This window comes from Hyperoodon ampullatus (assembly GCF_949752795.1).
Source record: "Hyperoodon ampullatus genome assembly, chromosome: 2".
Taxonomy (NCBI): domain Eukaryota; kingdom Metazoa; phylum Chordata; class Mammalia; order Artiodactyla; family Ziphiidae; genus Hyperoodon; species Hyperoodon ampullatus.
This window is the reverse complement of record NC_136915.1, coordinates 151,295,961-151,323,073: the sequence shown is the minus strand read 5'-3', so window position 1 is coordinate 151,323,073 and position 27,113 is coordinate 151,295,961. Positions and strand designations below refer to the sequence as shown.

The 27,113-nt window shown below is 48.6% G+C and overlaps 1 long non-coding RNA gene across 1 annotated transcript; it reads right to left on the bottom strand.

Annotated features, from left to right (window-relative positions):
* Positions 1-11,599: 11,599 nt before the first annotated feature.
* On the bottom strand, positions 11,600-26,117 carry LOC307049096. Its single transcript, XR_013810728.1, has 3 exons — positions 26,017-26,117; positions 12,557-12,624; positions 11,600-11,861 (listed from the first exon to the last, which is right to left on the bottom strand). It is a non-coding gene; the product is annotated as an uncharacterized lncRNA (long non-coding RNA).
* Between the last annotated feature and the right edge of the window lie 996 nt (positions 26,118-27,113).

Genomic DNA, 27,113 nt, shown 5'->3' with positions numbered 1-27,113 from the left:
TTCCGAAAGAAGAAAGCTAACTAACAAAGCCTGTTCTGCTTTGTTGAGCTGACCCTGCTTTTTCCAGTCACAAGGACAGTCTGAGGCCAAATTTTCCATCCAGGGAGAAAGGCAGGAATCAGGGCGAGCTGGGGGAAAGGGGTATTGCGAGGGGTGGCCTCACGGCTAGTCCACCTCCTGCCTTCTTGGTTTTAATTAGTGGGTGCCAAAAGATGCAGCCTAGTTCTGAGAGGCCAGGCACGGCTCGGGGAGAAAGGCAGAGAGAACACATTTCTATTTGATGGAAAACAGATTTGAGAGGGGGGAAAATGAGAATTATAGAGGAATGAAACCCCAGAAATCCCAGCAGAGCAGCGGGCAGCTGGCCCAGCAGGACTTCCCACGATGGCCTGCCCACCACTCCACCCAGTTCCTCCTCCTCAGGGTTGCATCTCCTGGCACACAGCCCTCTCACTGCCCATTTTTCCATCCACTTCTCCCAAGGGCCTCGTGAGGCAGGCTGACAGGAATCACTAGCCCACTAAGTCAAGGAGAATCCTAAGACTCTGAGAGGTTACATGGTTGTTCCAGGTCAGCAGCAGAAGGGAGGAGGAACACTGGGGGGCCTGAGATGTAACTACGGTGATGGCATTATCAGGTCCCACCAGCCTGCAAGGGATTTGCATGCATTTGCTTAAGTTATGCATCAGTACAAACTCTTTGCCTATATTTAGATGTAATGAAATAACTATCCTTTTTAAAACTGAGATGGGGGCTGTTTTAAGGTAGCCAAAGGTTACCTATTCATGTATCATGCATGCAAAACTATATGGAGAATCACACAATAACACAAACAATGCTACAACCACACAGGATCCCAGAGAAAATTCTTTTTTCCTTTTCCACCACTAGTGGAGAGGGTACCCCTTCCTCAGTTTAGAAGGTGAGTAAACTACTCCCTCTTCCCCCCAACAATTAAACCCTAAGTGTTGTATTAACCACCGGACCCAGTCCTGCGATTAAGGAATCAACCAGAGGGAAAAAAGGAAACCAGGATTTTCTTTAATTTATTTTATTTTTATTTTATTTTTGGCCGCATTGGGTCTTCGTTGTTGCGCGCGGACTATCTCTCTAGTTGCAGCGAGCCAGGGCTACTCTTCGTTGCAGTGCATGGGCTTCGCATTGTGGTGGCTTCTCTTTTTATGGAGCACACGGGCTCAGTAGTTGTGGCTTGCAGGCTCTAGAGCGCAGGCTCAGTAGTTGTGGCGCACGGACTTAGTTGCTCCGCGGCATGTGGGATCTTCCCAGACTAGAACTCAAACCCATGTCCCCTGTACTGGCAGGTGGATTCTTAACAACTGTGCCACCAGGGAAGCCTGGAAACCAGGATTTTCATCTGCAAGACATGTAATGGCTCCTGCTTCTCCTTTTCAGTCCCTTTGAATCAGCTTTCACGGTGTCTGCATGTGGGGACCGACTGGGAGCCAGGCACTGTGCTGGGTGCAAGGGCTACAAACTTGAGTAAGACCTCGCTGTTGGCCTCAAAGTTCTCAGGAGAGATGGAGAAAGTGATCTTATCAGTATAAAAAGATATGTGAGAAGACAGAATTATGTACAAGTGCTGTGGGAACACGGAGGAGAGGCACTTGGCCCAGTGAGTGGGCTGGGAGTTTATGGAAGGTTTCCAGGAGAAAAAAAAAACCAAACAAGTGAGCAGAGTCTTAAAGGCTGAGTAAGAACTGGGGGAAGGGGCTGCAGGAGGTGGGTGGCGCAGGGTCCTCCAGAAGCGGGAACAGTGTGAGGATGGCACGGAGGCATAAAATAGCAAGGTAGGAGCTGGGCCCCTAGAGATGTGGGTACGGACCAGGCTGAGGAGGGCCTTGCGTGACCGCTAAGGGTTTGCCCGTTATCCTGTAGGCAATGGCGGTTTTAAGGTGAAGAGTGGTTTGGTCACCTTGAACATGGGTGTTCCTGGTTGCACCATGGGGCTGGCAGGCTGGAGGGAGGGAGGCTGTGAGGAGGTTGAGGCAAACATCCAGAAAGGAGATGAAGGGCACTGTCTGTTGGGGTAAAGAAGAGAGAGCAGGTCTGAGAAAGACCTAGAAGGTTAATTAATCAGTAGTATCTGGATAGGAGGGAAACTGTGAGGAGGAGGGAAAGTGTTACCTAAAAACTGGGTTTGCCTCTTGGTGGGCGTTGAGCCAAAAGATACAACCAAGCCAAAGATTTGGAGAAGGAAGGATTTATTACTTGCAGCAAGTAAGGGGAACGCTGGGGATCTTTCCCAAAGTAGTGTCTCCCCAAACAGCAAAAGTGGGGAAGTTTGGGGTTTTTTTGCGATACGCGGGCCTCTCACTGCTGTGGCCTCTCCCGTTGCGGAGCACAGGCTCCGGACGCGCAGGCTCAGCAGCCATGGCTCACGGGCCCAGCCGCTCCGCGGCATGTGGGATCTTCCCGGACCGGGACACGAACCTATGTCCCCCGCATCGGCAGGCGGACTCTCAACCACTGCGCCACCAGGGAAGCTCAAAAGTGGGGAAGTTTGAATCTAAGAGTACTTGCATATTCATGGAAGGGCTTCAGCAGAGGAGAATTCAGCATAGAAGTGAGGCAAAGTTTGACAGAGTCCAAGCTTCAGTTGACTGAAGTCAGGAGGGTCAACATCATGGCTCCTTCCTCCACCTGGGTGGGGGCCTTTGAGTTCCTGCAGAACTCAAAGATACATATCTGATTGTTAGGTGCTTTTCTTGAGGAGGAAATAAGACTGTTTTATTGCTGAACTATTGTTTCTTTCCTTTTTTTTTTTCTTTACTGTTTTTAAATCAGATGATCTGCTTATATATTCTGATTTTTGTTTTCTTTTTTTTAAATTGAAGTAGAGTTGATTCACAGTGTTGTGTTAGTTTCTGGTATACAGCAAAGTGATTCAGTTATCTATATGTATATATTCTTTTTCATATTCCTTTTCATTATAAGTTATTACAAGATATTAAATATAGTTCCCTGTGATATACGGTAGGACCTTGCTGTTTATCTGAACTATTGTTTCTTAACTGCTTTTCCTTTGTTCCTACATTTCCTCACTTCCCTTAAGATCATTAACTACTGAGACCTGTTCAAAGGCAAGCATTGCGGCCAGGCTTAGATCACAAAATGGCTTAGGCAAAAAAAATGTCTTATGGTAAGAAAGCCACGCCTGGTCCTTTTTCTCAAAGGACCCCCATCTTATCTTACAAAAGAGGACACGGAGGGACCAGAGCACGTCTGAAGTTACTGCAGACAGCCGTTTTTCTCTAGGCTGGAGCGATCTGGAAGCAGAGAGGCTAAGACTGTCAGTGAGATGGAGACCAGAGAAGGGCAGAATCCCTCCTCCTCCTCCCGCTGTCCCCCTCCTCCTCTTTCTTCCTTTTTTTTTTTTTTTATTATAGTTACTTTACAATGTTGTGTTAGTTTCTGCTGTACAGAGAAGTGAATCAGCTTTACGTATACATACATCCCCTCTTTTTTGGATTTCCTTCCCATTTAGGTCACAACAGAGCATTGAGTAGAATTCCCTGTGCTATACAGTCAGTTCTCATTGGTTATCTATTTTATACATAGTAGTGTATGTATGTCAATCCCAGTCTCCCAATCCATCCCACACCCTCTGCAGCATTTGTTGTTTGTAGATTTTTTCACGATGGCCATTCTGACCAGTGTGAGGTGATACCTCATTGTAGTTTTGATTTGCATTTCTCTAATAATTAGTGATGCTGAACATCTTTTCATGTGTTTGTTAGACATACAAATGACCAGCAAACACATGAAAAGATGCTCAACATCCTTCTTCTTCTTTCTAATGGCCAAATAGGGTTGTTAGGTGGCCTCTCAAGCTGAGGAGCTTCCTCTGTAACTCCAGCTGCATTCAAGCTCAGGCTACATCCTGCAGCCTCTTGAGGATTTAATTCAATTCAACAAATGCTTATTGAACAGGTACTCCTCATAAGGGAAAGGAGAAGAGAAGAGATCTAACAATTATTGAGTACTTAAATTGTGTTAGCAGAATGTTATGCTAAGTGTATTCACATGTAATCTCATCTCCAGTCACAGTCTTCTCAACCCTGAGAGTCTGGGGCATTTACCTCCAGGGCCCTGAGAGGTCAAGTAATTTGTCCAAGTGTTGAGGGGTAGTGCCAGGATGCAAGCCTGGAAGTAGTGCTCTATCTCTAAGACGTGTTCTTCCGTGAGCCCAGGAGGTTGCAAGTGACTGATACACAAACTATTTTAAGCAAAAAGAGAATGCACTGGCTTATTTAACTAAAAAGCACATGAGGCAGCTGGCTCCAGGCACAAACAATGTTGTCAGTTCTCCCTTACACTTGTTCATAAATGAATAAATCCATCTATCTCCCATTTATGTTTGTCTTGGCTCATATGTAACAGCATAGCATGATAGTTTTGGGGTCCCACAGGCTGGATTCAAATCCTGGCTCCACCACCTATCTAGCTGGTGACTGAAAACAAGTTGCTTAACTTCTTAGTACCCTTGTTTCTTCATCTGTAAAATGGCTATAATAATAGTATCTGCCTCATAGTTCTTGTGAGGAGTAAATGAGATCATCCACGCAATGTGCTTGGAATAGTGTCTAGTGTAAAGTCAGCTCTGAACATGCCAGTTATTATTGTTTCTGTGTCTGCTCCCTTTGAGGTAGACCTCATTCTCTCCTGTAGCCTCCTCCATGTTGGCTAGAGAGACGGCCACAGAAAGGCCAATCTACCTCTTCCCCATAGCTTCTGGTCTTAGAAGAAGAAAGACCTTTCTCAGTGTATGCATGTAGCAAATCTCAAGGCAGACTCTTTGGTTCTGCTTAGGTTATGTGTCATCTCTAAGGCTGGGAATGGAGTATTTTCATTGGCCAGCCTGTATTTTCTGCCCAACTTTGTGGGACACCATAATTTACAGTCCCACTTTGATCATATAGACATAGAAGGAGGATCCCTTAAAAGACGGGATGCTATGAAGACAAAATAACATCTGTCCACTGTTCTGTGCTAGGTGCTGTTATGAAGGGGTGTGACAAGAAGATGGGTGAGGCACAGCCTCCTCTCCATGAAAACTTACATCAAACTAGAGAAGGTGAGGCAAAGACACACATAACAATACTAGAAGGCAGATGTTATGGACTGAATTCTTGTGTCCCCCAAAATTTATATGTTGAAATCCTAACCCCCAATATGATGGTGTTAGGAGGTGGGATCTTTGAGAGGTGATTAGGTCATGAGGGTGGGACCCTCATGAATGGGATTAGTACCCTCTTAGAAGAGACCCTAGAAAGCTCCCTTGCCCCCCTTCTGCTGTGTGAGGCTTACAGCTAGAAAGCTCCACCTGTGAACCACGAAGCAGGCTCTCACCAGACACAAAATCTGCCAATGCCATGATTTTGGACTTCCCATCCTCCAGACCTGTGAGAAGTAAATTTAGTTGTTTAAGCCATCCACCCTATGGAATTTTTGTTGTGGCAACCTGAATGGACTAAGACAGCAGACTATGACAAATTCCATAAGAGAAGGACAACTAAGATTCTCTGCAATTTTCAGGAAAGAGGAGATCACAGCTGGTTGGGTGAATCAGCACAAGTCCTGTGAAGAAGGCAGTGTTTAAGCTTGCCTGTGAAGTATGGGTGGCATGTTGGTTCATGGGGATGGTGCCCATTCAACATGGACAATTGTGTTGGGGGACATGCCACTTAGGTTGATAATACAAGGTGTAAAAAGTATTCTTGAAAGTAAGGCTGGAAAGCTGAGCTAGCAACCAACACAAAAAAAATGGGCCAAGGTCAAGAATCATTAGATCAGGGGGCTAGAGAAGAAACAACTATACACAGATATTGAATTGCTGAGATTGAGAACAGAGTGTGCATGGTGTGCAAGAGAACTGTGAGTCAGATACTGAGGTCATTTGGAAAGTCCTGGAGTTATGAGCATCATCAGTCAAGATGGGGAGAAGCCAGGATAAGCAGATGGCTAGATGGCAAAGATTTTTAAGAGTCTTAATTCTTGATCCTGAATGCCCTCCAGAGACTTCTACATGACTCATGTGAATGCCAGTTAATCCAAGAGAAATTGGCTTTCTAGAGGTAATTTTATATCCAGAAGCATGCAACGATTCATTCAGTAACTCATGTATTCACTCATGCATTTACATTTGGTGGGCATTGAGCTGGGATCCAAGGCACAAATAAATGAGACTTGGTCCCTGACCTCGAGGAGCTCACTACCACTTTGTTCATACCCACTGGTCATACACTGTAAACTGATTATCTATTAAGTGGTTGGTTCCCCACTGGACTGGGCATTCCAGTCAATAAAGGTTTTTGACTGATTAATTGTATCTCTATTTTCATCCTCCACTTGGATTGAGAGACTTTAATGAAATAATTTCATTTCCATTATGTACTGTTTTGTGCAGAGTCTGAAGTCACGATAGGAAGCAAGAGAGCTGAGCCCTCTTCATGAGAGAAGCAGCAGCTGTCATTGAAAATTGCCAGTAGGAAGCAGCTGCATAGCACAGGGAGATCAGCTCGGGGCTTTGTGACCACCTAGAGGGGTAAGATAGGGAGGGTGGGAGGGAGACGCAAGAGGGAGGAGATATGGGGATATATATATATATGTATAGCTGATTCACTTTGTTACAAAGCAGAAACTAACACACCACTGTAAAACAATTATACTCCAATAAAGATGTTAATAAATAAATAAGATAAATAAATAAATAGAAATCCAAAAAAGAAGAAGAAAAGAAAATTGCCAGGAAAGATCTGGTTCTGTCTGAGGAAAAGTTCTATTTCACGTGGGAAGAGGAAGGGGAAGGATTACCCAAAATGAAGTTCACAACAGAAGAGGGTCCAGATGGGCCTGTGAAAGGAGCTAATAGAGAGGCTGAGATAGAGGGGGCAGGGAACAGGGGGTGGCCCTGGAGGGTGGTAATGACTGTGCAGGAACGGAGGGCTTAGAGACAGAGGCCAGAGGAGAGGGTCTGTGCTTAAGGCAGGTGAGAGGAATGCAGGAGGCAACAGGTTAGGAGCGGGTAATAGGGTGGGTAGGAGGGGAAAGGGCTGAGTGGGAGGCATGTGTGGGAGAATACAAATGACCAAGAGTTTATGGACATTCCACCCGGGAAGAAGTGGACCTATTGCTACTCCAATGGCATTCGGGCTGGCCTGTGACTGTGTTGCCTGTGTTGTACTTCTGTGTTGCAGAAGTGATGCTATGCCAGTGCCAGGCCTAAACTCTAAGGGGGCTGGGGTCTTCCTCCTTGGTCTCCTGGGGCCCTGAGCAGGTCTATCTTTAACCCTGATCACCCATAGTACTAACTAGCCTGTCACCATGGAGATCCCACCATCTCTCAGTGCTGAGCCCAAAAAGGTTACCATAGACCCCAGCACTGGTAGGTATACTCTCCTCCCATCCCTCCCCCCACCCCCAGTTTCCCAGAGCTGCTGACCTTTTCTATGAGAGTAGGTTTTACTTTCAAAACACCTCTCAGCAGTGATTTTCCTGCATCCTGATTGGGAACCCATTCAGTCCTACACTTGGCCCTGGTGTCCCATTGAATTTTCTCAATGTAGCCTGAATCCACTTGGTTTTCCTCCCTTAGACCTTAAACAGGTATCTCCGATAGGACCGTGGTAGGATCCCCTGGATCAGCCCTGGTGCCCACATTTCAGAGGTGGCTATGGGCTACACTTTTGCCCTATTTCTTCTGTGTTCCAGTCTGGTTGCCATGAGTGATGCCTCCCTTGAATTCCGGTTGTTGCCCCGATTGCTACTGCAGGCCTTTAGTCTTCCTTCAGCTGTTCTCTTCTCTTTCTCTGTTCATTCATAGTCTAGATCTTCCCAAGGGAGCCCTAATCCCTCTCAGAGACCCTATGTCTTCAGTGACAAATATTCTAGAAATGGGAAAATCGAAACTGCATGGGGTGATAGGGGACAGAGAGGGGCCAAAGGGGACAGGTGTGTGCTGGCCCCTGCTTCCCCTCACTCCCCTTCTCCTCCAGCAGCATTTTCGTGTGGGAGATGGACAGGTAACACTCATCATCAACACAGCTCATCATTTTCCTCATCCAAGGCTGGGAGAAAGAAGCCACTAAACCCCTCCCAATGTGTAGGGAAACCGAGGCTCAGAGGAGAAATGTACCCTGTCCAAGGTCATAAAACTAGTCACATGTCACTCAAGTCTCCTAATTCCCAACCCAATTCTTTCTTAACAGTGCTATTTTTCCACATCTGAAATGTCATGCATCAGACCTAAAACAAACAGTTTACAAAAGGTCAGATTCTGAACTTGGTTGAGATGAATGAAACACAGTCAATTTTACTCTCAAGAAAGTAACGTCCCAGGCTTCCCTAGTGGCGCAGTGGTTAAGAATCCGCCTGCCAATGCAGGGGACATGGGTGCAAGCCCTGGGCTGGGAAGATCCCACATGCCATGGAGCAACTAAGCCCGTGCACCACAACTACTGAGCCTTCACTCTAGAGCCTGCAAGCCACAACTACTGAGCCCGCATGCCACAACTACTGAAGCCCACATGCCTAAAGCCCGTGCTCTGCAACAAGAGAAGCCACCACAATGAGAAGCCCACACACTGCAATGAAGAGTAGCCCCCGCTCACCGCAACTAGAGAAAAGCCCGAGTGCAGCAACGAAGACCCAACACAGTCAAAATAAATAAATTAATTAAATAAAATAATAATAAAGAAAGTAACATCCCAGTGAGAAAGGGGATATTCATTCAGTCTATTAAAAAATGTTTTATTGGGCTTCCCTGGTGGCACAGTAGTGGAGGGTCTGCCTGCCGATGCAGGGGATGTGGGTTCATGCCCCGGTCCGGGAGGATCCCACATGCCGCAGAGCGGCTGGGCCCGTGAGCCATGGCCGCTGAGCCTGCGTGTCTGGAGCCTGTGCTCCGCAACGGGAGAGGCCACAACAGTGAGAGGCCCACATACCGCAAAAAAAAAAAAAAAAAAAAAAAAGTTTTATTAAGCACCAGCTATGTATAAGATGTATATTAGGAACTGTTAAGAACACGAAAATGAGTGAAACATGGTCTCTGACCTCAAGAGATGATCTAGCAGGAGAGACAAGACATGTGAAGATACAAGCAGCAATTAAAAAGCAGAACATAATGATGAATGCGGGTTGCAGGGAGTTCGTGCAAGGAGAGGTTGAGGTGACTGGGGTGCATCTATTTGCCCTATGGCCTAGCGTTCCCATTCCCACTGTGGGAAAAACACTGCCCCGGGCTGATGAAGAGATGTGTAGAGATTCTCATTGCAGCACTGTTGCTAGTGCCTAGGAGCTGGATAGTAACCATGGTATTTGCATGTGATGGACTACTGTGCTGTAAAAAGTACACATGACAACATGCATAGATCTTAAGTCATTACCATTGAGTGAACGAAGAAACAGTGAGATTTAGAGCACAAAACCAGTGATGCAAATTAAGAACACACACACACACACACACACACACACACAATAACATCAGGAATCTTTTTTCAAGAATACACATATATCTCTATCAGCATATGAAAGGCAGACTGGAGAGATATGTATTTAATGCACTGAAGTGAGTGTCTATGGTAAAGGAGTTAACAGGAGTGAGGGTAGAAAATAATAAAATAGCATAAAACACAGGTTTAGAACAGGCCAGTGACTTAAGGGATGTGATTAACTCTGTGCTTCTGAGGGGTAAAAATAAAGTCATTTAAGAGAAGTAAGAAGTCCTGCTTGAGGAGAAGCTTGGGCAGAGAGTTCCATGAATGAGATAGACCCTGACCCAGTCAGTCACCACCTCATATTTCCTTGACAAAACCTACATTTCTAGTATCTGCCACTTTCTGATTCCAGTGACGTAGCCAGACTTCTCTCCCGTGGGTACCCAGGACCAGTCACTGGACGCCTCCTCTTCTGCATCAGCAAACCTACTCACTGCCCTATTGCAGTGGCTCCTGAGAGCCACCTGTACAGTTTTCCCTCTTTCCACCTCACAGCTCCAGAGTTCCTCAACTTGGCCCTTAAGGAGAAAAAGAGGCTGGACTGTAAGGTGCTTGCGAGTACTTACTGACTCTTGAGGTGAGACAAACCTGAGTTCAAATCCAGACTCCCGCCATTTACTGTGTGACCTTGAGCAAATTACTTAACCTCTCTGAGCTTCATCTCTCCAATCAGTAAAATATACATAACTACACTTACCTCACAGTGGGGTTGTAAGGATTAAATCAGATAATGTATAAAGCACAAAACAATGGTGGTTCCTTTGTTTATCTGTAGGTGAAATTCATGGTCCTGGAAGGGACACACAGCAGCTGGGGTCTGGGTCCTCAACCCAGCCTACACACTGATCTATGGTGCAACACTTGGCCCCACTCTCTTCCTTTTCCCCAGGCCCTGCTCCAGTCTCTTCTGTTTTCACCCATCCCTGGGCTCTGCCTGAGCAGGATCTGCTCTTATCACCAGACTCCCAAACGCTCTAGAGTTTATAAGATTAAAAAGACTGCAGTGAGAGCTGCTCAATCCTCAGACTACAGTATCCCCTTCCCCTGACCCTTTGCCGCCCTCATGTGCTGTAGAAGAAAGCCTAAAACGGCAGCGCTGGCCCTTTTTCTCCTTAAAATGCTGAAAGGAGATGAACTCAGCGGGGCCTCGTGTCTAAATATGATTTATCCCTTCTGAGGCACTATTCGTGATGGGAGCTCCAAAGAAATTTATCATAGTAATGATTGCTGATTCTAGAGCATCAGGGTGACTGACAGCCATGCTACCCCACACTTGCCTTCCTGGCTTTCTCTTTCACTAGAGAGAAATTGTGTGGAGTGGTGCTGGGTGGGGGTGGCTAATTGCTCTGAGGCAAGTAGACAGTCATGGCTCAGCTTGTTACCAACCCTGGGGTGGGAGGACAAAGGGAGGGGTGCAAAAATAACAGTCAGCCGAGATGGCTCATAGAGAAAATTCAAAATCTGTGCGCTTAGGTGGGTTGTTTCATCTGAATGCCTCTGCTGTATCCTCTCCAGGTGAAAATATCCGCCACCGAAACAGGGAAAGACATGATGATAAATGTTTCCTCAGCGTTAGCAGAGCGGTAGATCAGGAGGAGGTTGTTCTACTCCAACCTCACGGACAGACCAAGAGGAAATATGGCTGAGCTGCTGCAAGATGGATTAAGGGAGGCTTGAGAAAGGCACTTGTCTAGTTAACAAGAAGAAGTTAAGGTACAATTTTATTCTCCAAGGAAACATTCTGGACATTTGTCTTTCTTTTGGATGGAGGAGGAACATTCCTGCCCAAGATGGGGGTGGGGTTCAATAGCTTTTTCCCTGCAACTTTCTGGGAGGCTCAGGGTAACAAGGAGGTGGGGAAGGTGGGTCTCAGTTTCAGATCCCAGTGTCCTCTGACCACCCTGACCTGCGACACCCCAACAAGCAGGTGGTGAACAAACCTGTGGAGGTTTTCTCAGCTCCTCCTGACCTCTGGTGTAAGGGTGCAATTAGGGGATGTTTTGGGTTGAGAAGTGTCTCCCCAACATTCATGACCACTCGGAAACCTCAGACTGACTTTATTTGGAAATAAGATCTTTGCAGGTATAATTAGTTAAGAATCTCAAGATGAAGTCATCCTGGGTTCAGGGTAGGCTCTACATCAGATATCCTTATAAAATGAGGAGAAGACATACAGAGAACACCATGTGAAGATGGAGGCAGAGATCAGAGTGATGCATCTACAAGCCAAAGATTGCCAGCAACAACCAGAAGCCAGGAGAGAGGCATGGAATGGAGGCTCCCTCAGAGCCTCCAGAAGGAACCAACCCTGCGGACACCTTGATTTCTGACTTTCGTCCTCCAGAACTGTAAAAGAATAAATTTCTGTTATTTTAAACTCCACGTTTGTGGTAAATTGTTTCATTAGCCCCAGGAAACTAATACAAGGGAACTGGGCAGAAGGGTTCCAGAGGTGCCCCAAGGGCCCCAAAGTACCCTGGAGTATCACCTAGTTTAATGGCCTACACTTTATTTTTTTATTTTTTATTTTTTTTGCTGTACGTGGGCGTCTCACTGTTGTGGCCTCTCCCGTTGCGGAGCACAGGCTCCGGAGGCGCAGGCTCAGTGTCCATGGCTCACAGGCCCAGCCGCTCCGTGGCATGTGGGATCTTCCCGGACCAGAGCACGAACCCGTGTCCCCTGCGTCAGCAGGCGGACTCTCAACCACTGCGCCACCAGGGAAGCCCTGGCCTACACTTTAGTGTCTGCAGCATCTCTCAGTAGAGCATCTTCAGAAGTTAGAGATTCTATTACATCGTCCCCCCAATTCCTGCTCCCTCAGAGCCACTTCAGGTACATATGAACCCCACCTTGAACTGCCCTCTGCACCACTCAGCGTGGGCTTCAGGCCAGGCCTGAGGATTGCCACCTCCTCTCTGTACCGCCACCTCTGCTCACAGCTTCTGGCCTCTGTTTGCTCAGTCCTTCCCCCATACAGATTTCTCAGAGGCTCAGGATGGGAGATGAGGCCCAATGGTGACTGTCCACCGTGGATCTCTCACCTGCCTGACCTCCAGCAGCTCTCTCCTCAGTCTCAGCCAGGGCTGCCAGTCACAGGGGTCTCTTTGGCCTGGGGGAAGCAGAGGACACATAGGTATAAGGTTAAGGGAGGTCAAAGGCAGTGGAAACCAGGATCCCAGCACTCAAAGTAGGGACCTCAGAAAACCCCCCAAAGAAGACACTCTTTTATCCATTGTCCCCACTTCCTCCCATAAAGGTACCTGAGAAAGATTCTTCCCTTTAAATGGGGTGTGTGTGCGTATATGATGTTTGGGAAGAACATTCCAGAGTGAACAAAGGGCCCAACGCTGAGGCCTCTCTACTGGCAACCCACGTGGTTACACTACTACTTAGGAAGGAGCCTGATCTCCTGAGTCATTCTCCCTCCATCCCCATACTGTGCTCATTCTTGTTAGACACTGCCCTCCTCATAAGCAGTTCTCAGCCACCTACTGGAGTGTCCTAAAATTATCACAGTCTCAAAGCTGTCTTGCCCTCCTAGAGCCGTGGGGGTTGGTAACTCTCAAGACTCAGTCTTCTCTGTTCTCCTGGGTGGGCTTCCAGCTCTGCTGCTCTCCTGGGAGCCAGGAGGAGGAGGTGGGCACTGTCTTCTCTTCGCCTGGGCTTGGGCTGGGGCGGGAGATGGGGGCCTGGGCCACGACGCCTTGCTGAGGGTGAGGGAGCTGAGAGGACGGGGCAGCAGATAGGGAGGAGGCAGAGGGAACATGCCCTGGAACCCTGGACCCCCTGGAGGCCGGAAGCCAGGCAGATCTTGACAAACACATCCTGGGAGTTATGGGCCCAGCAGACATGGAGAGAGACAGAAAGGCCAGACTCAGAAAGGGATCATGGTCATAGCAACCATCTGTTTCATTGCAAATCTTCTGCTTCATTGACCTGCCCACCCCCCACATGTGTGTCAGACTGTGTTCCAATGTTTGGCTCGGGACTCTGGCCACCAGAAGTGTGGCTGTCTTCCTCCAACCAGTCAGCTGGTTGGAGCCTGGGCCAGACTGGAACCCTGGTCTTGTCACTCCCTGCCCAGCACCCTGTCCTCCATTCAAGCCCCAGACCAACCCATCAGGGGAGACTGTGAGTGTCTCCTCCTGCCTTCTACCTGCTCGCTAAATACATTTGACACCTCAACAAGGCAGGGCTTCTCTGAGTGCCCAAGGGAGCCCAAAGCCTGGTGTCTGGTCTGCACTGAGGCCGGGCTGGGCAACCAGCACCAAGGTTTAATTGCAGGACTAGTGCAGCATCAGGGTTGCTTGGTTTTAAAATTTTATGCAAAAATGCCTTCAGAGCCTCCATAATTCTCAAGTAAAGGAACTCTAGTGCCCAAGACAAGGGACCAGGGATCAAGGACAGGGCTAATATGATCCAGAGGCCTCCATGTTGGGAAAGACCAGAGGGCTGTCAAGAATTGCCAGGCACAGGTCTTCCCGGGAGTTGGGTCTGGGGAGACGCTATGAGCACATTCGCTTGGGAGGGGACCTTGCAGTAGAGGAGGCAGCTTTACTAACTACTGAGAAATGACTTTTGTTCCTAGTGAACAGTCTCGGTTTTCCGCCTCCTGCTTTCTAGGAGTGGAGCGGTCCCAAAGTTCAGCGGGTGGGATCGGGAGAGGCACCCCGCCCCTCGCTGCCCCTCTGGCTCCTCTCAGGTAGAGAGAGTCCAGGGTTCTGGTCTTTCTTGGGTTAGTTTGGGAGGGGAGGGGTCCTCCAAGCTTCCAGGAGAAGAAAGTGAGGGACGTGAATGGTAGAGGGAGAGAAGTCACCTCTGTAAGAAAGGAGAACCGAGGGTGCCAGATTCCTCCAGAAATTGATTCTGGAGCCCGGCTCTTGCTTCCCTTATCTGAGGGGCACCGCTGTTCCCTCACTGCTGTATGTCCTCCCTCCCCGTTTCCCAGGAGAACGCTGGGACCAGGTCAACATTTTATCCTAAGCTATTGTGAGGAGGAAAGACAGGGGCTGAAGCTGGTGGTGGAGCCAAATCACTCCCTTCTCTCTGGTTCCCACCATTCCCTCTCCCCTCCATGTTTTGGGGTTGTCAAGGAAACTGCGTAGCCTATCTGCAGCTTCTGTTCTGTTCCTGTCAAACCCAGGAAACTTTCTAAGGCCAATTCAGTGGGAGCGCTGTCAGAGCCTGAGTTGGTCGGCAAGGAGAGGCCGCTCCCTCTTGAAGCCTCCCGCACGGATGTCCTCCCACACAGCTGTGCACACGCACACGCACGCACACACACACACACACGTGCAAGCACACAAACACACAGGCTTGTGCTGCCCACACACACACCAGCAGTTTCAATCGCCCAGCCGAACCTAATAGGAGGAGAGAGAATGAAAACCAAACAGGAAAAAAAATCTGCCCTGCCAGCCTCCTGGTGGAGCTGCATGCCCCAGTTGCCTCCATCCTTCTCTCCTCTGAGCCCTGCGGAGCTGGCAAGGTCTGGGTGCCCCAGGCAGCCCACCCACTCGGGTAGCACCCTGCCACCTCAGGCTGGTCAGTCCAGAGAGAGCTAACAAGTCAGACTACCTGAGGGGATAAGTCCTTAGGAACAGGAAGAGGCAGCAAGCAGAGAAAGGAATGTGCAGGAATGACCCAGAAGCTTCACAGTGGGAGTCAGAGTGGAGTCTGACCTTGAGAAGGTCACCCAAATACATCACCCTCTGTGACAGGGGACACGGACCTCAGCCTCTCCAGATGTTCCAAAAGTGAACTGAGATACTATGAGGTAGGGAGATGGGCTTAAAAAGCACGGTGAAAGGCAACTGGTTGTAAAGTGGACCATGTTTAGCATCTTTCTACAGCTCCTAAATCCCAGAACACAGACCAAGGTCACCATCAAACAAGGACCTTTCCAGTGATTTGAGCTGTCCAGCCAAGACACAAGCTGCTACCATGAGTACTGAGTTTTTCATCACAGGAGGTATGGAAGCAGAGGCTGGGTGCCCACTGACAAGGCTACTATGAGTGGCAGCTTAGGTCAAATGACCTCTGAGATTCTGGTGGCAGGAAGAGTCCAGAGTCCATGGTTCAGAGTCTTTGCATGAAACAGGCCCTCTCAGTGCATGATGGCTGAGGGCAGGGGGCCAACCCTTCCTTGCATACACTGGCATTCACCAGTGCAGCTGACCTTCCCACTGATCAGCCAAGTGACCTAGCCACTGTTTTCCCTGGAGGACTTGAATAGACTGAAGAGAAGATGCCTAAGGAAAAACTCAATGGAAGATTTCTGGGTGTAGGAATTAGAGAACCACAACCACGTGGGGTAGAGGCCCTGACTATAAAGCCAATTTCTACTTGAAATGAAGGGTTGTGTCTTGAGAACAAGCAAAGAAAGTGGCTTAGTTTTGGGTTTTGTTTTTTGTTTGTTTGTTTGTTTGTTTGTTTTTGCGGTACGCATGCCTCTCACTGTTGTGGCCTCTCCCATTGGGGAGCACAGGCTCCGGACCCGCAGGCTAAGCGGCCATGGCTCACGGGCCCAGCCGCTCCATGGCATGTGGGATCTTCCTGGACCGGGGCACGAACCCGTATCCCCTGCAGCGGCAGGCGGACTCTCAACAACTGCACCACCAGGGAAGCCCTTGGGGGGGTTTTTTGGTTGTTTGTTTTTTAATTTTTTTATTTTGGCCATGCCACATGTCTTGTGGGATCTCTGTTCCCCAACCAGAAACTGAACCTGGGCCACAGCAGTGAAAGCACTGAATCCTAAGCACTAGACAACCAGGGAACATATGTACAATGGAATATTACTCAGCCATAAAAAAGAACAAAATAATGGCATTTGCAGCAACATGGATGGACTTAGAGGTTGTCATACTGAGTGAAGTAAGTCAGACAGAGAAAGAGAAAGACAAATACCATGTTATTGCTTATATGTGCAATCTAAAAAATGGTACAAATGAACTTATTTACAAAACAGAAATAGAGTCACAGATGTAGAAAAAAATCTTGTGGTTAGTGGGGGTGGGGGGGTGATAAATTGGGAAATTGGGATTGACATATACACACTACTATACATAAAATAGATAACTAATAAGGACCTACTATATAGCACAAGGAACTCTACTCAATACTCTGTCATGATCTATATGGGAAAAGAATGTAAAAAAGAGTGGATATATGTATATGTATAACTGATTCATTTTGCTGTACAACAGAAAGTAACACAACATTGTAAATCAACTATACTCCAATAGAAATTTTTTTTAAAAAATTGGCTTCGTTTCCTCAGCAATCAGGGACAGAGAGGCAGTCTCTCTGGTGAGAATGGAAGGAGGTTTGAGTCAGAAGAAAGCAAAATAGAGGTGATACTGTAAGCTCCTTAGGGTCAGGGATAGTGTTGTGTCCTAAATTCCAGGCTATTGAGAACTGTTGTACCACCTGTGCTCTGCACAACAGAGCAAGCGAATTGGGGTTGAAATCCAGTCACGTTCTGCTAGCCAAGCAATACAACCCACAGGATAGAGGCTGCCTGGAAGAGGCACCTTTTTGCTAAATCTCCCCCAGGGGCAGCAGTGGCCCTGCTCCAATCGATCCCTGTATGGATCTCCTGTGATCTTCCTAAAGTCCAAGTCTCACCATGACCCTCCTCACTTAAACTCTTCAATGGCTGCTCATCTCCTATGAGGAAAAAGGCAAATGTCTTCGCCTGGTTGACAAGACCCTTCATCATGAGCCTCTGCCCCTCCTCCCAGTCTTGTGAACCCTTTTTCTTTACATTCTCCTGTACTCCAGCTATATCACCCTACCCACCCTACCCCAAACGCTGTGCCCTGCTCTTCTTAGCTTCCTCAAGGCTCTTCCCAGCCTAGACCAGACAGGAAACTTGTCTGCAAATGACAGAAACCAACTATCACTAATTAAGCAGATAAGGAGTATTCTGGAAAGAGAAATTCTGGTGGCTCAAGAGTTGATGGGTAGGCTGGAGCGGCAGCTCCCACCACAAGCAGGAACAAAGGGAGGCTAGATGGCAGAGAACACTCCAAGGTCAATGATAAGGGCATCTGGTTAGACACTGCTGCTAGTTCTGCCCCCTTCCCACCCACCCTCAACTGACACCCCCCCAGGCTAGATATCTTTGCTGTGATGATTCTCAATTGTTCCTGCCCTTCCTGTCAAAGTCTCAAAGACCCTGTGGGGGCATCAGATTGGCTGAGCTCAGGTTCCAGGGCTCACCCTCCCTCCACCCATACTCTGCTCACACCCATGCTGTGGGGGAAGCAGGGAGAGAAAAAATCTGCACCACCATGCTCCCCCCGCCCCTACCCACCATGTGGAGTAGAAGGTGGAATCCTGCCTGCACTGAGATCATGCGATAGGGAATTCCCTCTGAAATAAGAAGGGCGCTCAGACACTGGGCAATCAAACACAAGACAAATGTCCACTTCACTGTCTCCTTGTCTGTGTCATCAATTCCTGTTCATTCCTCAAATGTCATTTCTCTAAAACCTTCCTCCAACCCAGGCATGCTCAGGTGCTCCTTCCATGTTCCCATAGCACCTGGTACCTCCACCACACCCTTCTTATTTTATTAAAAATTTTTGCATATTTGTCTTCCACTCCAGACCATGAGTTCCTTTGGATCTTTGAGCAGGGCATACTCATCCATGACCCTTTGTCTGTATCCAGTGGGTAGCATTAGTGGGAGCTCAGTAAGTTTACAAGTGAAAGACGGAATGAATGTGTACCCCCGAGACCCCTCACATGGTAGCAGATCAGCTTATAACACGGTAAATGCCTGGATGCATGTGATGAATGGGATCCTTACAGAGACGGGGTGCCAAGGAGAACTAAGGAGCAAAGTTAGTTTCTTACGCTTACAGGTATTAGAGAGGAAAGCCTGTTCGCAAGTTACCCTCTTCCCTAAAGGGCTGTGAAGATACATTTTCCGTAAGACACTCCAGTTAGGGGCCTAGTGGGGTGTGAGTTCAATTGTAAGCATAAAGTCTTGGTTGCTGTAAATCTGGAATTGTGTGGGTTGAGATGAGAATGCTTTACAATCATTAAGTTCCATTGTGAAGTAATTATATAAAGTCCTACACCAGACCCCTGGGCCAGGAGTGGGCTGGAACTGCCCTGAGCGGCCCCCACAGGGGAGGATAGTGGGAGAGAAGCATCTGGAAAGATACGAGAGGGTAGCAAGAGCTGCTGAAAATAGAAGGGAAGCAGAAGAGAACGTGAGGGAGGAAAGCAGCAGAAGAAGCACGTAGGAGCAAAGCCCGAGGATAGGGACAGAGGGGGAAGGTGGAGCAGAATCTGGAGCCCAGAGCTGGGACAGAGAAAGAGGCGACGTGTGGTCAAGCGTACTGCAGCCAGGAGGAGCGGGGAGAGACGTGGAGAAGGCCAGAGCGAATGTCCACCTCCGATGAGCAAACATTTAGTAGTGTCTACCATGCGCCAGGCACTGTGCTAAGGCACTAAGAATATAAAGGTATATAATTGTATATAAAGATACGCAAACCCCTTACCTTCCAGGGTTTACAGAGTAGTGAGGGAGACAAACACAAAAACCAAGATTTTAAAAACTGTTTGGTAGATGGATAGATACAAGAAAGAAAAAGAATGCAATTACACATGAAAGGGACACTCCTCCTAAACTATAGGAGATGCCCATTGAGCTCAGTGTTGAAGGATGGGTTAGCTAAGGGAAGAAAGGTGAGAGGAGGTCCCTGCCAGGAAAACAACTTCATCAGACACATGGAGGCATGGGCTGATGGGGATGGGGTGGGCAGGGGCGCGAGATATGCTGGAGAGGCTGGGAGGAGCCACATGTGCCAGCCTAAGGATCTTGGACCTGCAGGGGATGAGAGCCATTGACAGGGCAAGACACAATGAGATTTGCATTTAAGGATTATCACTTTGACAGAGGGGGATTATCTGGCAGAAGACTGTAGTCTGGGAGACCAATTAGGAGTTGATTACAGTTGTCAAAGTGAAAGATGATGGTGCTATTACCTGAGATGAAGGACACACAGAAGAGAACAGTTAGCAGGAGGGAGGGGAGATGATGATGCATTTGAGACTGTTGAGTTCAGAATGTTTGTAGACCATCTAAGGGCATATGTGTCTAACAGGCATTTGAATGTGGGCATCTGAAACTAAAGGGAGAGATGGTGGCTGCAGATATGATGTGGGCTTCATCAGCATAGAGACAGTAGTTTTAGTAAATGAAAGTGGATGAGCTCTCCCAAAGAGAAAATACACACAGCCAAGTCATGGGCCCAGGCTGGAACTCTGAGAAACCCCAGTGTTTAAGGGGTGCTGGAAAGGAGGGCCCTGAGAAGGAGAACACAAAAGGAGAGTTGGAGAAGCAGAGGAGATTTAGGCCGAGGGACAGCAGGCCTTTCAGGAAGCTGTGAGGACAACAGGGTCAGAAGCAGGAGAGAGGTCTAGAAGGTAAAGACTGTAAAGTGGCCACTGGAGTTTGCAAAATGGAGGTAATCTTTTCACAAATGTGTGTTGTGTGGGGCAAGATGGAAGCCAGTGATGAGCCTGGGTAAGAAGTATAATGAGTTCCTCTACTATTCTTTTTTTTTTTTTAATTGAAGTAGAGTTGAATGCCTTTACTATTCTTGCAACTTGTCTCTGGGTTTGAAATTGCATCAAAATAAAGAGTTAGCAATTTAAAAAGGAGGCTTTTGTTTGAAATAATACAGGTTCGTTTTGAAGATCAAACAACTCTAAAAGGCATAAAATAGAAAAAGAAAATTCTGCCTTCTCTCTATCTGTATCCAAATTCCACCCCTCAAAGGTAACTTCACCACTGTTAATATTTCAATAATTTCCTTCCAGATCCGTTTTATTTATTTACTTGTTGCTATTATTGTTACAAAATAGAATCACACTATATATATCCTGTTTAGCAACTTATAAACATATCACAAGTAGGGACTTCCCTGGTGGCCCAGCGGTTAAGAATCCACCTGCCAATGCAGGGGACACAGGTTCGAGCCCTGGTCTGGGAAGATCCCACATGCCGCGGAGCAACTAAGCCCATGCGCCACAACTACTAAGCCTGTACTATAGAGCCCACGAGCCACAACTACTGAGCCCATGTGCCACAACTACTGAAGCCCACACACCTTGAGCTCGTGCTCCTCAACAAGAGGAGCCACCACAATGAGAAGCCTGCGCACCACAACGAAGAGTAACCCCTGATCGCCGCAACTAGAGAAAAGCCCATGTGCAGCAATGAAGACCCAACACAGCCAAAAATAAATTAATTAATTTAAAAAAATTCTTTAAAAAAACATATCACAAGCATTTTGTCGTGACAGAATACGTATTTCACTTTCATTCTTCAATACTGCACAGTATTCTATCATATGGCTGAACAAAAATTCATTATTAATTTTGAAATTTGAAAACTCAAAGAAAAGTACAGAGAATAAAATAACATATACTCACGTACCCACTGCCCTTTTTAAATAAATGCTAACAGTTTGACATACATGTTTCAGATTCTTTTTTAGAATATAGTGGGCTTGGATGAGACATGATTGAAAAAACCCAAGGTGGCTGAAAGTTGCCTAAAAATGCAAACTTGACCTCATCACATACCTGATTTAACCCTTTCAGTGGCTGGGATCAGGGCAGGCTCCACAGCATGGTGTTCCCAGGCCCTCTTGAACCCTAGGTCCATTTCTGCTTGCATCCCCTCCCCAACGGCAGCCGGGTCAGGCTGTTCAAATTCCAGCATTTTTTTTAACTATTCTTTTTTTTTTAAATTTATTTTTGGTTGTGTTGGGTTTTTATTGCTGCGCACAGGCTCTCTCTAGTTGTCTCAAGCGGGGGCTACTTTTCATTGCAGCGCGCAGGCTTCTCATTGCGGTGGCTTCTCTTGTTGCAGAACGGGGGCTCTAGGTACGTGGGCTTCAGTAGCTGTGGCACGTGGGCTTAGTTGCTCCGTGGCATGTGGGATCTTCCCGGACCAGGGCTCGAACCCGTGTCCCCTGCATTGGCAGGCAGATTCTTAGCCACTGCGCCACCATGGAAGTCCGCATTTTTTAAACAGGCTTTTTCACATGTCCTTTCTTCAGGCTCATCTCTCTAGCTAGATTAATTCCTCACTCCATCCTGCTGCCCCACCCCACCCCCGCCCCAATCCACCTGGAAAACACTTAGTCATCTTCAGGATACAGTCACCTAGGTGCCTTTCCTCACTTCCCCCACCCTCACCAGATAGGATTGGCATCGCCACACTTTGGGCCCCATGATGTCCTCTATTTGTCTCCATCACTGTGCTTTTATCCTTTGCACTCCTCTGTTGACCTGCTGACTGCCCGCCCCTGGACTATAAATCCCTTGAGGACAAGATTCACGCCTTATTAATCTCCAGCTCTTTAATGCCTGGCACACTCAGCAAATGCTCTTTAAATAGCCTGTGGATTCCTGAAGCACTGGTGACAAAGCAAAGGGTTAGGTGGCCCCAGCCTGACTGTTTTTGGAGGTCTCCAACAATGATGGTGCCCAGGACTGCTCTGGATCCTCCAGGGCACCTGCAGAAGCCCTGCCCCCACTTTCCCCTGTGTCCTGACTGAGCTCTACAGCCTCTGGCCTCCCTTGCCCATTCTCTGGCTCACCCACCCACGTTCCCAGCCAGATCCCCCCTCCATAGAGTCATCAGGGAGCACTCAGTGGAGTTCATTACTTAACAGTCAATGGCCTAGACTCCCATCTCCCTTCAGAGTCCACAGAGGCTGTTTGGAGCCCAGCCGCAGTTCCTGTAAGCGGAAAGCGAATTGCACTCATTCCCAAGATGAATCATTTTGTTTTAATCGCCCGTCCTTTTGCTGGCACGGCCACTGCCACGGCTGCCTGCTCTGCCTTTTGGCCGTCTGTTGGCAGGATGCCCTGCCCTGCTAATAACCAAGAAGAGAGGTACAAGGAGGAGGAAGGAGAGGGAGCCCCCTAGAAGGAGGAGGTAGTGTGCAGCAAAGAGCCAAAGCTTATGAAAACGACACCATTGTCCTGCTGGAACCCAAGCAAAGATTCCAAACAGGCAGAGAGCAGCTTCCAACTTGCGGCGCCCTTGGGGGGCTGCTCCAGAGACCAGATGGCTAACGTGGTGGAAGTACCCCACCTGTCCCAGCCTCTAAGGAGAGCCTCCCCACCTGGAGTTCCTCTGAGCTGGATGGGCTGGGTGACCCGGGAGACCATGGGAGGAGGAGGCTAACAATGAACAGGGAAATTGCAAGACCCGGAATTCGTTCCCTGAATTCTGGTATGAAATGGGTAGCAGGTAGGGAGAAGCAAATCTACACCCATTTTCCTTCTCAGGCAGCGATTCCAGGAGACCATGTAGAACGGCAGCCATGTTTTCTTCCCACCTACAGGAGGGCTCATTCTAGATCTGTGGGGGAGAGTCCAGCCTGCCGTCGGCAAGAGGCTGCCCAGGTTCCAACCTCTGCCATGGTGCTGGCACCGGGCCCCACAGGCTATTGGCACTGAAGCCTAGGGTGCAGACTGCAGGCACACCCACTGAATGAAGAGCCTGTGGCCACCTGGAGCCCAAGGATGTGCTCGCCCCTCCACAGTGGGATGGACTTGTAACCTTGCTCAGGTCCTAAGCTGGCTGGAAAGGAGTTACGTAGGGACAGGAATTCTTTGCAAGGGAAGCAGGAAGATTGAATGACCCAGAGGACACTGGTCTCCCTTTCTGACCAGTTTGCCAGTCAGGAGGCACCCAGGGTGCCTGCGGCAGAGGAATGACCTCTGGAGGACTCTTCCTGCCCAAGGTGCTCAAGGTGCTTCACAAACATGACCTGGTCTGGGAGGGTGAGGAAACAGTGTTCTCTCCGCACCTGGTAACCGAGCCTCTGGGAGAGGTTCCCTCCACCCCAGCCCAGCCATCTCTAAAGAGTTTGTGGGGTTGAGAGGAAACACCTGTTTGTAATAATTTACTGTGCAGTGGCAAGCCTCGAGTGGCCGTGTTTGGAGTTTGCCGAGAAGAACCCTGTCCTCCACTGTGCTTTGCTCCACCAGAGGAAGGGATGGTCTGGTATTTCCACAGCAGGTTACTGAGCCTGCTGGGAAGCCAGGACCCCAAGGAAGCTGTGTGAGAACAGCCAGAACCTGCATTTCTCCATGTGCTACCCACACTGCTGCCAGGAGCAAGTGCAAGAGCAGAGAGAAGTGGGCTTCCTGGGAAAGGATGTCTCTCTGAGGGAAGAAAGGATAGGAGACTCATTCAACAAATATTTTTCAAGGGTCTACCATGCACCAGGCACTGTTCCGGCACAACTGTGCACAAAACAGGCAAAGTTCCTGCCTCATGGAGCTTACATTCTACTGCAAGTTCGATTCTGGAGGGTCAGAATTGTTCCAGGCCTTGAGAAATAGCCCCTGAGGTCCCACCAAGGAGGAATTGAAGCCTTGAGAGGAAAAGAGAGTGAGGAGTAAGCCCCAGCCTCCCAATCAGCAGTAGGAGAGGAGAGAATGGACATAGGCTGTGACTCCAGTCCAGTATCCTTCCCAGAGCGCCTGTCAAGGGCAAGGGTTACTGTGTTGATTGGGGAGGATGAAGAGTAGTGTTGGGTCCCCTCCTCCCTCCCTCTTCCTCCCCCTCCTCCCCCTCCAAGCCTGTTCCACAAGTCTCCAGCTGACTGTCTGCTCCATTCCTGGCTTGGAGTCTTGAGTCAGTGACAGCCAGGAAGCCTTGTGAACTGTTTCCTTGATGCAACAACTCCAAGGCAGCCCCTGGGGACAGAAACTCAGAGGGAATGTGGACCTGAGTTCCAAAGGCCCAGATGGAGGAAAGGTAAACAGGGAGAAGCTGTGGGAGGCAAGGAGTTACCCTTAGACTGCAGCTGCCTAGGTTAAACTACAGAGATAAGGTGTGTGAAAGCTCCAAGCAGAGCGCCTGATACGTCAGCGCTCAATAAATACTAATCTTCCTCCTTCCCTCCCTCCCTCCCTTTCTTCCTTCCTTCCTTCCTCATCTCCACTGGACAAGCCTCCATTTCAAATGCCTTATTAATCATTTACAACATCACTGATAGTAATAAGATTCATAAAAACTCAAATTGTAGGAGCTTTACCCCACCCTTCCAGCTTCAGATCAGAGAGCTACACATTCCACCTTCTGTTGGGAAAGAGGGAGCACTATCCCTTGGAATTCTCTCACCCCCATTTAGGCTTTCCATTCAGATTATCTCACTCCTTTGGATGTCCTCAAGAAACACGAGTGTCTCATCTGCCCAGAATGTGGCTGAGATATGGATGAACAGGCGACCATGCCCAGCCTCCCTAATGCTTGCTTTCCTCTGGCTGCAGTTCCAAGGCCCCCACTTGGCAGATGTCAGACAAAATGTCAAGGACCTCTGTGTCCATGCTGGGTCCTAGCATCTGATCTCAGGCCCTGGCCTCCTCTCTGCCCCTTTTCTGCTGTTCATGCACTGCTAATGGATCTCTCCTGCATGAATTCTTAGCACCTGCAGATATATGCCTTGATTTGGATAAAACCTTTATGTATTGCCATTGATTTTAAAGATACCAACAGGAGCAAGCTTAAACTCTAATGTGATATAACAATAGCTCCAGATCACAAAACACACCAACCTCCCAAAGGAATTCTGAGCACTTACCAAGTTCTTCTCTGTGCACGCAACTGTTGCCCCCAGTCCCAGGAAAGTAAGACAAAGTGAAGCCAATGTTTGTTTGGGGAAGCAGGATTGGAAACAGAAGGGCTCTGCATTTGAACTCTGACTTTGTTACTCCCAGATGTGTTTGTCTGGCTAAAATGCTAGGTTTCTCAGGGGTTCCCCACTCTGATAGAGAAAAGTAGTGACTTTGTCCTCTGGTTTCCCAGACGTCGTAGGAGGACATATAGATCTTCATAAAGTGCTTTGGAGGTTTTTGGAAGAAGAAGCTGATGAATTTGCTCCAGGCTCTCACCACCTTCCTGCCAGCCCAGGACTCCCAGCAGGAGGCAAGTTTCCCAATCAGTCAAAACCATGCTCAACACCCGTCCCCACCCCCACCCCACCGGGCACCCTACATGCCCAGAAGGCAGGATATAGGGAAAAGGTAAGGAGCCCTTAAGGGGCTCCATGCTGGGGACATATGGCCTCTGCCCTGGAAATTTCCAGTCTGAGTGGGTGGACAAGTACAGAGAAGGGCACATTCTCAAAACAATAACGACACAAAGGCCCAGAAACAGCAAGTAAAAGGTGGTAACACGTCTTCTTCTTCCAGGGAGAATGTATAGGACAGTGATAGAGACAAATGCAGAGGATGGGGGTAGATGTGAGTACACAGCCCCGTTCACCTGGCCCGCACTGCTCCTGGGCACCGGCCACCAGCCCTGTCTGGTTTTACTGATAAGAGCCCACAAATAGCATTCCCCTGGGCCACAGTCCCCGTCTCCCAAGGGAACAGATGAAAAATTCATGACAGCAGCCTCAGATCTCTGATCCCTGCTTTCTGAGACGGTTACCTGCAGAGAACCAAGGGCTACCTGAGGGCAAAGGGCCAGAAGCTTGTCCAGATTATTCTCATCCGAGGCAACCAAGGCTTCTCTGACAGTCAGAGGGGAAGACCTGGATGCTGCTGTGTGCTGGCCCAGCTTGCTGCAGGCCGGCCCATCCGCTCCCATTCCAAAGTGCTTCAAGGGGCTGAGGGCCCACTCTGCTCGGCCCGGCCCAGCCTGGGCTGCTGCAGCAGGAGGGAGGAGGGACAAGGAGAGAAGAATGGCAAGAAGGTGGGAAGGTGCCAAGCTGCTGATTCCAGTTCTAGCTGCTGAGCTTCCCTGGAAAAGGAGAAATTCAGGAGAAAGCCAGGAACGTTTGGATGTAAGGAATCCCCTGCTCTGTCACAACGCTCCCCACAGAACCCAGCAAAAAAGCACCTCATTAAAACACATGTTGGGTGAGCCTTGGTGAATCAGTTCCTAAACAACGACCCAGACTTCTGCCCCTCCTCCCTGCCGGCTGGGCTCTTACCAGCCTCATCAGAGAGGAAAGCAGAGTTTCTCCCCGTTTGATTCCATCTGGGCCTGGGCCTCTCGGCAGCCAATTTGCAGCATCACAGTGCAAAACGATGCAACTGGGCTCAGCCAAATCCAAGGTCCCAGATCCCATCCCCTGATCAGCAGGAGAGCTAGATGGGCCCTCAGGCCACAAAAGAGAAACACCTCAGTAGGACCAAAAGGGTTTGTTAATAAAAACAGTCGGGGTGGGACTTCCCTGGTGGCACAGTGGTTAAGAATCCGCCTGCCAATGCAGGGGGCACGGGTTCGAGCCCTGTTCCGTGAAGTTCCCACATGCCACGGAGCAACTAAGCCCGTGCACCACAACTACTGAGCCTGTGCTCGAGAGCCCACGAGGCACAACTACTGAAGCCCGCATGCCTAGAGCCCATGCTCCACAGCAAGAGAAGATACTGCAATGAGAAGCCTGTGCACCACAACAAAGACCCAGCTCACGGCAACTAGAGAAAAGCCCACGTGCAGCAACGAAGTCCCAATGCAGCCAAAAATAAACAAATAAAAAAGTAATTAATTAATTAAAAAAGAAACAGTCGGGGTATGGCCCTGGGTCTCATGTATATACATAC